Consider the following 13,254-nt stretch of genomic DNA (forward strand, 5'->3'; position numbering starts at 1 on the left):
CATCGTTTTTAATAAAGATATTAATGTACAAAATATTCGAAAGCAATTTAAAAGCAAGCATTAATTATGACATCAGCTTTACATTTCTATGGCTAAAGGGGGATTATTTTTATGATATAAGGGGATTATAGGTTTTATACACTATTCCCTGAATTAGATATTGACGTAATTCTTTCTGAATTCAATGAAAAAAAAAAGCATTCGAACATTTATATATTATAATTTTTTACATAATTCTCGTAACCATCCAGAAAAAGTATAGTAAACCATGACAGCGATGGTTGATGGGGTTGAACGTTAGCTTCTCAACGTCGTTGCTCTGGGTTCGTATCTCAGCCCTCGTAGATGGCTCTGTTTGTATAGGGTTTGTCTCTCTCACTGGGAGCTTATCACTTATACAGTATTGAATGTGATGATAAAGAAACTAAGCCACCATCTTATCAGAGACTGTGTTAATGCCCTATACAGTGAGTGAACAGGAGATACTAAAAACTAAACATTGGCAGTGATCCTTTAGTGAGAAACGGTTTGACACAAAGAAATTACAAAGGATTTTATTTAATAAGGCAATGACTATCGTGTGAACCAAAATTCTCATGTCATATATAATAATAATAAAATGACAGACTGTTGGGTATGAATTCATGAATCTCAAATTTTTCTTTGTGACTTTTAAGTTTGAAACAAGTCGGGAAACCGGAAGCTGGACGCTTCAGGTACGAAAGGTTTTGTGTATTTCTTAATACGTAGCACGTAATATATCCATATATTATGTGAGAGTATCCACTTTCGGGTGATATTGACATTCATAGTCTTCAATTTTCAAAGAAGCAACAAATTTGAGGTATTATAACTTTGTTAGCAATAATGCGATTTCCACTTCCATATTATAGCCTATTTCACTGCCAAATTTCATGGTACTAGGATGAACTTAAGGGGGGCTTCTAACCAATTACAAAAAAATTGTAATAATATACTATTGTTAACTTTATTTAAACAGATATCGGCATGGAAGGTATTTCGGAGCCTAGGCACCATATAGTGGCAGCGTCCTGATTTTTTTCAGATTTTTCGGTTTGGTAGTTTCTTAGAATGGCTCCCTTTAAGAAGTGATCACTTTCAACCCCCCGCGCTCCCCACCCTTCCAACGAATGTCAAAACTAAGATCGGCTTTGAGAAGTATTAATCGAGACCTTTAATTTGATACCCCACATGACTATATTTGATGAAAAAAAATTTTACACCCCCCTTTTGCATGTATGGGGACCCCCCTTAACTCCGATGTAAAAGGATGTAATTCACTGTATGCGTGAGCGTTCACAGTTCCCACCTTCCTACTAAATTTGGTGTCAACCGCTATAAACGTCTCCGAGAAAAATGCGTGTGACGGACAGACAGACAGGCAGTAAACCGATTTTAATAAAAAAATAGGAAAATGGATTTGACACGAGTTTCACATGATAACTACGTACATATTTTTCTGAGGATTAAGGGGTTCAAAGTTCGCATCCACTTGATATCGGAGTGGATCAAATTGGGAGCAACTTACTCCATCTTTTCGGGTCCACGGACCGCTCGTTTAAGGCTTAGCACCCAAACTTCAAAAATATTAGGCGAGGACGGTTTTACGATTTCTTGCCAGTGCAGAGGCAAATCGACAGACGCTGCCTCACCTCTGTTCTGGGAGCAGCATGACCGAAGCGGCTCGTAGATGTTAATTGCTTCTGCTGTTTCACCCGGAGAGTATATATTATGTACTATAATTTCACGAAATCATGTAATTGGACTTCGGTGAATGCAAATGGCCCCCTTTCTTCCCTTTCACGGCGTCCGTCTATCTCCAACCGAAATACGATAACTTTCTCGAGGGCTTCTCGACTTTAAAGCCGCCTATGATAGCATAGGCAGGGTAAAACTATATACGCCCATGAGAGAATTCGGTATTCAGACGAAATTGATAAGACGGACTAGACTGACCCTAACCAATGAGCGAGGCCAGATAAAAGCAGCAGGATCATTCTCGAGACCATTCGACATCAACCATGGTCTAAGACAAGGGGATGCCCTATCATGCGTCCTCTTTAACCTGGCCCTCGAGAAAGTGATCCATGATGCAGAGGTAAATGCAATAGGTACGATCCTCTTTAAGCCCACTCACTACTGGCCTATGCTGACGATATCAACATCATGGGAAGAACCACCCGAGACGTACAAACTGCCTTCATCCATGATGAATGAATGAATGAAGGCAAGACAAAGTACATGGTGGCAACGTCCTATTTCAGCATACAAAGACTGTTCCGTTCGAAACGTCTCACCATAGGGTCACGGCTTTTACTGTATAAGACTATGATCTGGCCAGTCCTCATATATTCCTCGAAGACTTGGGTTCTTAACAAGAAAAATTGCGAACTCTTGGCCTCCGAAGAATTTTTGGCCCCCTACATGAGGATGAACGGTTCCGTAGCCTACATAACGACGAATCTATGAGCAATACCATGGCCGTTAGGTTGTGGATAAAATCCGGCGCAATGGGTATCGATGGGCGGGTCACCTTAATCCGTATGGATGAGGATGATCCCACCCGGAAAGTCTATAAGGGCAATATCTATGGTAAAAAAGAAGACGTGGCTGACCCTGCCTGAGATGGAGCGATGGCGTAGGCGAGGACGCCAGACAGCTTTTAGGGATATCGAATTGGTGGACCACGGCGTAAACCGGGATGTCTGGAGTTCCTTATTAAGGCAGGCCTAGACCGGGTACCGGCTGTTGCACCGTTGATGATGATGAACAAGACGGCGAATTTGTGAAATTGTTGTTTTTTGTTTATGTTAACTAATTAAAAAAAAGTATTTATTAATATAAATTTAATATTTTTGAGATTTCACATATCGGTGGGAGTTTAAAGAAATAGGGATTGAAATTTCAACAAAGTCGGCTTAGTAGTTTTTTGTGAGTGCTTCCCCGCACCTTTAAAATTGTGGTTTGGAATAAAGCGCGTTTAAAGTTTTAGCAGCAAATTCTTTATAGCGCCTACTAATGAGATGTTCCAAAGTTTTTCCGCTTTAACTAGGTCAAATTCTAATTTTCTCACATACTTGAGTAAGCTGACTATATAATATAGAATCGAGGACATTATATAAAACCGATGGTTCAAGCAGCTGCTGCTGGCTAATTTGCATTTCAGTACCTACTGCGATGCGTCCATTCATTGCGATACAACTTTAAAAATATTTTGAATTTCAATCAGAGATTTTGACAGTATATTTTCAATACGTTCTCCATTCGAAATATGTAAAGAAAAAAAATTATTTTTTGAAACCGTCATGTACTCATATACTCCTAACTTAAAGTTTTAATTACTGATTTCATTGTTATAGATCGAGAACTATCGTCCCTACTGAAAATTCTGGGACCATAAAATGTACCTTCCTTCTCTTTGAGAGACAGATGTTTGGCTGCTGGAGCTATCTTAGAGCTAATCAACTCTCTTTCGAAAAACCTGATTAGTAACTCAGGTACAGTCCCTAAGTTAGGATAATTTTTGAACTGATGTTCTGGCAATGGCTGTATCTCAAAAGCTACTTAAGATATTCGCTTTAGTATATTATTAATGTTAATTAGATATGCAAAAACAAAAAATTAATTTTAACAAAATTTCACCCTAGTCATGTCGCTTAAGACGTCTGCAACATATTTCAATGGTCTCTTAAGATTTTTGGCTTGGGTAGTTTGCGAAAATGAGTCCTGTCTCACTCTAAGTTTGTACTTTTTGTACTTTTGAGCCCCAATTTGCAACCGAAACTAAGGTCAGTCCGCGAAACTTTAAATGAGACCTTTCATTTGATACTACCCGTGAGCGCATTTGGGGAAAAAATTTGAACTCCAAATGAACTCACTCATTGTATACATAGATTTCATAATTCCCAAATGTTAGCTGAATTTCGTCTCAATCGGTATAGCCGTTTTTGTGAAAAATGCACTGAGCAGGTGAAAAGAGTATTAATTGGCTTTCGTTTCCACCTATTTAGCATCTTTCAGCAACTCTATTATTTGCTTTTTAAATTCCTAAATCCCATCGCGTATATTTTAGTTACTCACTTATACATGATCATTTTAATTTCTCATCGAAATTTTAATGACAGAACCTTTTCATGTTTGAATCCCCAGAAACCATATTTAAACTTTTTCAAACATCAAAATTATCATTAATCCCCTTCTATGGTTTCCCCGTAAATCGAATGTTCAGCCAAATGAATTTTTGCCTAGCGGATTGGTTCCGGCAACTGCGAAATAGTGATTGATTTATATATTGCCACCAAATAACTGAAATCATGCGGCATGGGAACGTTGTAATAGCGCATGTGACAGGTATATATCTGACAGGTGGCTGACGGAGATCCCTGCGTTGGAAAGGAACATGTGTGTCGGGAAAACACTATTTTTCGCAGGATTTTTCGCGTAAAAGATTGTGCTGGTTGTGTGTTCACCTGTCGATTTAATAGTGCAATTTGCGTTTTCGCAAATGTGAGCATTTTTGGTTTTGAATAATTTTTTTGCTTGGAGGCGAGCCTTACAGCGCAGATTTTTTAAAGGCTTGGTCTAATTGTTTATACCACACTGATCTAAGATGTGTTGAACGAATTACTCTATAATTCGAACTTTTTGGCGTTTCATTGGCGTTCCCGTCAATTTTCTATTTAAAAGTGGAATTGTCCAGAATACCCTACATACACAATCTCCATTTTAGTTTTTCGGAATTCAAAAACTTTGGCTCTCTCTCTGCAAGAATACGAACGACTGAGGCAAGGATTAGAGTTCTAAAAGGATAATTTTGCTAATTACTCTTAGTATTTTATCTGCCATTTGGGCAGATAAGGGCGGAAAGTTTGTTAGTTTCAGTGAAAGTGCTAATAGCAACAGAACATGGAAATACCAAACAGTTGATAAAGCTGCCCATAAGCCAATTAATAGAAAAGAATTCGCAAAAGTTTAAACCGTCCGACTTTCAGAGCACGCCATGCGTTCAAAACTAGGTATGGGATCTATTAAAAAAATCAAAATCTGGAAGAAAATGCAAGAATCAACAAGCATTCGACCCCCGAATATATAATTCGGCTGCTGAGAATACCTATAAAAAAATCAGTTTTTCTTTACAAATGGTCGCAAATAAGCTTAAATATCTACTTACTTACTTTTTAAAATAAGGAATCGACGGTCCTGGACTGCCTAGCATTCTCGTGATCCGAACTCCCGTGTTATATTCCTTGGTTGTTGCATGCTCCACATGTAATTAAAAAGTTAGCTTTTGGTCAATCATAACGCGGGGTCGGTTCGTCGTGATTGGTTATGCCATTTCATTTTATCGAAGGCCTGATCTGTAATCGTGTGGCCTTCAAATCACCATCTAGCCTATCAAGCGACGGTTGTTTCAGCCGGCCTTTCAGTCGCTTACCATCGACTTCGATGTTCCTGATGTGTCTCTGTTGGTGTTCATCAAGGAAGCGCCCTTTTACCACTGCTCTTTGTTTGTTTCATGGAGATCGTCACACGGGATATCCAACTTCCAGCACCCTACATACTGCTTTATGCAGATGATGTTTTCCCAGCATCTGATAGCAAAAATGATCTCGAGCAACTTGTCCAAAAATGGAATGATCGCGTCACGCAGCACGATCTCAGATTGAATCCAAACAAAACTAAATTTTTGACGACCGGTCCCCATGAAACAGGCACAATCACTGAACTGACCGATTTAAATACCTTGGATTAACGCTATCAGCCAATGGAGAACTGCATTATGAAATTGCTTTACACATTAACGCAACCTGGATGAAGTGACATAATGCGAAGCGGGTCAGTGCGTTCTTCACGCTGGTGGCTTAATTCGCAGGACGACAATCGACGTCGATGTTGAGTTGCAATGGTATCATCGGGAACGGCTTTGCAATCAGTGACAATGGTAAAATGGCGGCGTCTTATGAAGATATAGTTCATTTTGCGTTTTATAAAATGTAGGAAGATGGGTCAATCGTTTGATGAACCATGTATCCCTAATTACAAGGTCATGGATGTCCGCAAAATTGATTATACGGAAACGGCAACCCTCTGAGATAGAAATGTCAACACCGTATTGAGAGTGTTAGCTACCAAAATAGAGAAGTTTATCGAGCTTTATCGAGTTCGCGGTCTATTGGGTTTCCTGTAAATCGCAGATATCAATGTGCCTTTTCTGATGTGCTGTCGCGAATTGCTAGAAAGGTTTAGCATCAGTATTCGGCCGTGGATAATTATCAACAAAAGTGGGCCTAGGATAAATCTTTGTGGGACTCCACAGGTCGTTCTACAGATCTTGGTAATGATACACACCACACACTTTCATCCGCCTAGTTTGACAAGGGATTTTAATATTTTGCTCCATATCGCGGAATTTATGATATTCTTTACATCAAGTGTTATCGTTGCACAGGGTTTATCTTCTTCGAGTAGGACTTTATCTATATTATCTCCGGCTCTTATCTATAACCAAAAACTCCACTGTATTGATCCCTACAATGCTCGCAGACAATCGTGATGCCGATTTTTTCAAATACCGTGTGGGACAGTAGCCTGGTTTTCGATGAATTTCGAAAATTTGGCAATATTTAAGCTTATTTGGAATCTATTTTGAAACCTACATTTTATATAGTTGTATCCTCGTTCCTTTCTCATCGATTGTAACAATGAAAGAATGAAGTACATAAAAAAATCTTTGCTAAAAAATACAAAAGAAGAATAAAAAGGAAAAACTAATGTATTTAAAAATTATAAATTATTATTTTTTTATTGCTGTAACGCTCCTTATGTGTAAATGACGGAGTTCAGTTTCCGAGTTAATTTGAATGAAATATTAATTAATAATAATGTTTTAAACAATGTTCTATATTGTATTAAAATTTTTAATACTTTCAGCGCCCAGTAAATTTTTTTCAGTTATTTAACTGGGTTAAGGTGGTTTTACTTTAGTAGTGGTAAAGTTGCGGTACACCTCCAACCTTTATCACTTACTAATCTTCGTGATTTTTACAATCCCTCAATTCTTCAGTTTAATTTTGACATTTTTCAAAGTAAACTGAATTTTTTTTTTAAATTGGAATATTTTTAAAGAAAATTGAGACTGTATATTGCTTCTACAATGATTTCCTTGGAGTGAACTGGAGACACATTGTTATATTGACTTCAGTAAAAAACGAAGTAAAACCCATACTATTTCGAAAGTAATGGGTGGCTTACATGCTTCAAATCACTTTACACTTTTTTCGAATGCAGTAATAGCTTTCCAACTTCTGTTGCCAAGCCTTGAAGACAAAGTTTGACTAACCTTGTTAAAAGTTAAATTCAATTAAACATTATGAATTATGCAATCTGAAATGAGTCGGGAATGAGTTTTAATCCTTATAGATGTCAAACAGCGAGAAATAATCATGAAAACTGGGCAACTTGTAATTCCATAATGAAGATGACGGAGATTTGTCGGAACATTAGGAGAATAAACTTTTTGGAATTAAGAGCTGATTATCAATGCTGGAGACATTGGGATGACAAACCTTAGAGATAGTTTCCAAGCCTTAGGGATGTGAATGATGTATTCGATTATTAAATTTGAATTCTCTGATACTAGAATATGTGTGAGTCCTCTTATTAAAAGTTCCGTTTACATACCCGTACTTGCCATTAGAGGAAAATAGAGAAAAATACGTTCAATATTTGAACATCCGCATATTGGAAATAGCTGGGTATCTCCTTGTTTCATTTTTCGCAAACATAATTCACATTCCCTATAAGAGCAAGCTTGCAGTTTCCCATTGTCCTTGATACTCCGTTCCCTCAGAATCTGGGGACTTTAAAGAATGCCATTATTCTGCTTTTATTAAAATTTATGGTGAAGTGCACTCTCGGCATATCGTAGCGCTAAACATTTCGATAGAACTCCATTGTAATCTCGATAAAGTTTGTTGTTGGAATTTTTTCGCACCGTACGACAAGACGAAACGTTGACTTTCCCATTTACACCCAAGGAGTATTCAATTCCATTCCGTTAAATTCTATTTACAATAGAGAGAAAATCGAGAAAATGGAAGATGAAGTTGATGAGGCTATATCGACAGATACATGCTGTCCAAAAAGAACGTTGATAAGTTAGAAACATTTTAGAGCTTATGGCGTCTAATATTGAGTGGAATTATTTAGATTGGATTCAACGAGTGGGTGAACATAATCCCTTTTTAATCCATAGATTCATTGAAGTATTAAGTACATTTCTCTGTTTTTCTGTTCCTATAAAGAGCTTAAACCGTCCTAATTTCCTGATGATAGTCTAACTGTACAAGCTCAAAAGACTAGTTAGAGGGTAGTGCCTTTTCCTTTTAGATAATCTAGTAAATAATGGAAAAACAGTAAAGGAACTGATAGCAAAAGCAAAACAAATCGAAAACGGGAAGCTCCATTCTTCAGGTATGAAAGGTTTTGTCTATTTCTGGTGTAAGAACATTTGAGTGTAGAACTGTTCTATTTGCACCTAGCGTGTAATGTATAGGCATTTACCACGTCACATTACTCATTTGCTGCAGTGTGCTTACCTCCTGTTCACTCCTTTGGAGTATAGGGAAGCAACACAGTCAAACTATGCTTCAGTCCCATTATCATCAGACTTAATGATGTGCAAGTGAGAAGCTCAAACCAGCAAGATAAACACAAAGCGAACACAAATATCCACGACGACTGGAGACTAGATCGAGAGGCCAGCGCCATCGTGCCGTCAAAGAGACAACTTTGACCTTTTATAACTTCGTTAGTAATAGTGCGATTTCCACATACTCTATATTAAAGCCTATATCACTGGGAAAATTGATGATTATAGGATAAACTTAAGGGAATTCCCAGTCAATTTTCAAAAAGTATAGTAATAATAAATAGTCATAATACTACTAACTTTGAACGGATGTCGCTATGGAGGGTGTTTGGAGGCCTTGATTTTTTTTTCAGATTTTTCGTTTGAGTAGTTTCTGAGAATAGGTACGTCCAAGTTTGGAAAGTGCTAATCGAGACCTTTCAGTTGACATCCCACACGACTACATTTGGTGAAAAGAAATGTACACCTCGCTCTTGTGAAGAGAAAGCCGTAGTACCTTGAGAATGACGTGCCGTGCCGTTTTTGTAAAAGTTGTCATACCGAAAAATTACAATGAACTTTGCTAGCTATGGACGAGTATGTGTCTAAACGAAATAACAAATTTGGTTTCTGTTTGCGGGACCTTCCAAAAAGAAAACGTTGTAGAAGGAAAGCTGTGTTCCCACCATTTTGTATTGCATTCCTTTAAAAAAAGCCCCTATTAGAATTAATATCATTTCCCTTCCGAAAAAATCCCAAAATACGCTTATTTATTAAGCTGCTACAGTGACAGAGAAAACAGATCCATATTTTGGAGAACCGGCAACGATGGCACGCAGTCGTGGTTGACGTACTGTCCCGTTTAGGGAATATTGACAACCATGTACGAGTATATAATTGACTTCACAGATAGCTTAATAGTTTTGTTTGGTATACCATTAAGGTACATCGCTTCGTTATCAAATCTTCAGTGTTCCTTTCATCGTTATTGTGCGCCTAACTGTCACGTTTAAAGGTCAACAAAAATTTTATTTTACGCAAATACGCATTTCCGTAGCTGTTCACTCCCTTTTTCAGTGCCTAGTTAGTAAGTCATTAGTAAGATTTGTGTAGAGAGTTCAATAATAATAAAATAAAAATTAAACCAATGCCAGCAAGCGGGTGAGAAATAAAGTGCAGAGGTTTTATAGGAACTATGCAAACTGGCGAAAGTCACTCCTGACGTGTCTAAAATGCAACTAACGTGAGGAACCAGAGGAGTTTTTTTTAGATCAGTCAACGAATCCCAACAAAGTGTCCAGACGAGCAGCGGAAGGGCTCTCGAGTAGGTCAATATTGACTCGGTAGCTGTAGGGCAAGCAGCTAGAGGACAAAGAAACCCCTTTATTTGTTATATCGATTATGCCAAGGATTTCGACAGTGTATGGTATACCTGGCTAATCGATGTCCTACATCTGTATGACATTGATCCGAAACTAACAAAGTTTTTGATGAAAGTCATGGAAGGGTGGCATACCACCTTATCAGTGCCTTCATCTCAGGGTGCCAACGCCTCAGAGCCTATCCATATACGGAGAGGCATCTTCCAGGGGATTCGTTGAGTCCCCTCTGGTTTTGCATGACACTGAACCATCTTTCATGGCTACTGAATGATGCTTGAGAGCATGGTTTTGCAATCATAGCCTAAGTGCTAAGTGCGAGCTGACAGATTTGATGTACTTAGATGACATGTAGCTGTATGCTGGTACCGACTACCACCTTAGAAATCTGTCACGAATAGTAGAGATCTTCAGCCGTGATATTCGGGTGGAATTTGGATTAGACAAGTGTTGAATCCAACCCATTCGCAAAGGTCATCACGAGCCGCATGCCGAACGTATCATTGGTGACTTCCACATGCAAGGAACCCATGCTCGAGTTGGTGATCTGAGTGATACTCTTCCGTCCAAATTCTTGCGCCGTGTAGAGCTGATACTGAAATCGCATCTCTGGGGGAAGAATAAAATAAGCGCATTGAATGTATCTAGTATCCCTTCACTGTGACATCGGAGGCAGGAGCGTGGTTGATGTGGCGCCACAATATCACAGTTTACAGTTTTTACAGCAAAGGGCAGACGAGTCCATTGCATGTGGCTGTTTTTAGGGTAGAATGTTGACTCCACTTAACTTGAAGGATCGACCATTCAATCCACTGAGTGAGATGAAGTTAGACCAGGAGCGGATCGATGAATGGAAGTCGAAGGCAATGCACGGTAAATACGTGAATTGTCTTTTGCAACCATTTATCGATTTGCATTTGCCGAATAAACGGTTGTGTGCCAGACCATCTCATTTCTGACTGCATTATACTGGTACCGGTGCAATATACAAGCAGGCATAATGCTTACAAACAAGCATGTGCTGATCACGAGAGCATGTACAGTTTACCGGTATGATTCGTAAGCAGTATTTAATAGTACCGTTTACAGCATATATTGAGATCAGCAAGTTCTAATTGATCGCCACATGCCATACCACATGCCTGACGTGTATATATTATTGATATTGCTTTCCCCCATGATAACAAAATTGAATGCAAATATGTAGAGAAGGTAAACTATGAGCCACTGGCTCGGGAAATCAAAAAAATTTGGCATTTTGAGAAAGTGGTTGTAGTTCCCATAATATTGTCATCTAAAGGTATGATACCTAAATCCCCCGAGGTGCAGAAGGAGTGGGATCAAGAGGAGAGAAAAAACAATTTATTATCGACTCGGTTGTTGTAGGACTATTAGAGGCCTAAAAACTCCTCCACATACCTGAAAAACCGATGTTCTATGTCTGCATCGTTCGATCCGAAACTAATTTATTTTTAGGGACATGGAAGGGTGCATATCACCCTAACAGTAAGCTCATCTGAGGGTACTAACACCTCATAGTCCCGCATACTAAGAGGCATTTTCCAAGGGGATTGACTCATTTCCCTTTGGTTTGAATGAAAGTGAACCCCGTTGCAAGGCTACTGAATAATTCTACATAGCATGGTTTTTGCAATTACACGTGACGTGCCGTATGGTTAATTGCGGTTCATGTTATTGATATCGTTTTCCTCCAGAATAGTAACATTGAGCGGCAATACGAGGAGGAGAAGATGAACTAGTCACTGGCTCAGCAAATCAAAGAAATTTGGCGTCTTGAGAGGGTGGTTGCAGTTTCCATAATAGCTGGCTATAATAGCGACAGTCATTGTACCTAAATGCCTCACATCTACTTTAGATGTCCTGCTGACACATACATATAAAGTCTAGTTCAAACCATGCAGAAGTACACCATTTTGCAAGCGTGGTTAATGTTGCGGGGGTTTTAGAGAAGGGAGGTATTAGAGAAAATCCGGTATCTTTCGAGATTATGAGAGCTTGGAAATAAGTATAATATGCCTTCAACTCCGTTTCCGGATAGCTGAGTGGTTAGAGCGCAAGGCTGTCGTACGGAAGGTCGCGGTTCAAATCTCACTGGTGGCAGTGGGTTTTGTATCGCGATTTGACGTCGGATACCAGTCGACTCAGCTGTGAATGAGTACCTGAGTCAAATCAGGGTAATAATCTCGGGCGAGCGCAATGCTGACCACATTGCCTCCTAGTGTACCGTTACGGTCTTGAATGAAGTCGAGATGCATAGCAACTGTAGATGTACATACATGTCGTTTATTTTTGCCCATTCGCAGCCATTTGCAGGTTACTTCATGCCAGTTGGCTTCATCACCGCATGCATATAACGCGATCCCATCTGCGAAATCGATTCTTAGCTGGTGCGGGGGAGTAGGTTTTGACCCATGCTGCAGTTATTCAGGTTGATTAAAATCAACTTCATTTTCCTATTGCAGTTGATGCCTTTCTGAACTTAGAACACTTGGCACTTTAGATAATACATTTGTACGATTTTGTAGTCGCTCTCACATTCTCGGGTGATGTGGGACTTCTATTCAACAGATTTTTCTACAGATTCCATGGTTTTGGATGTCTAGGGAGCTCTCTTGACTCAGGTTTCTTATCACCCCAAATATTGGAGGAGATCTCGGCGGAGCTTCTCTTTAATGGATCGTAAATAGCTTCTTGTGACCCTATAAGCTCGAGTGCTGCTGAGGTCATTAGAACTTGTGGCGTCCATCGTCCTCACCTGGGCACATAATTTTGCACTTTTATTATGGGTGTTCTAAACTCCTTGTGGTATTAGATGCATCTTCGTCGATCAAACTGCCTGTCCGTCAGTCTATTCATCTGTCACACGCGATTTATTCGGAAATGGTTATATCTATGTATGCCAAATTTATTGGAAAGTTTGGAAAGGTGAATGGCGTTATATTGCGTTGAGTTTAAGGGGCTTATATAAAATATATAAAATGAATTAGTACTTCTGGAGGTAAGTCAAAGCTTTGGATTTATTTGGGGGCAGCAGTGCAGTTGTGAATCACGCACCCATTCTCATAACTGAAGAATAAAAATAAAATAAACGGAACTTTACCGTATAGGCGTAGGAATATTCTTCATACCAATATCTGTTGAAATTTAGTTAATAATAGTATATTTTGATACTTTGTTTGCTAGAAATACTGGCTGAAACCCCTT

This window comes from Hermetia illucens, chromosome 1 (assembly GCF_905115235.1).
Source record: "Hermetia illucens chromosome 1, iHerIll2.2.curated.20191125, whole genome shotgun sequence".
NCBI classification, from domain to species: domain Eukaryota; kingdom Metazoa; phylum Arthropoda; class Insecta; order Diptera; family Stratiomyidae; genus Hermetia; species Hermetia illucens.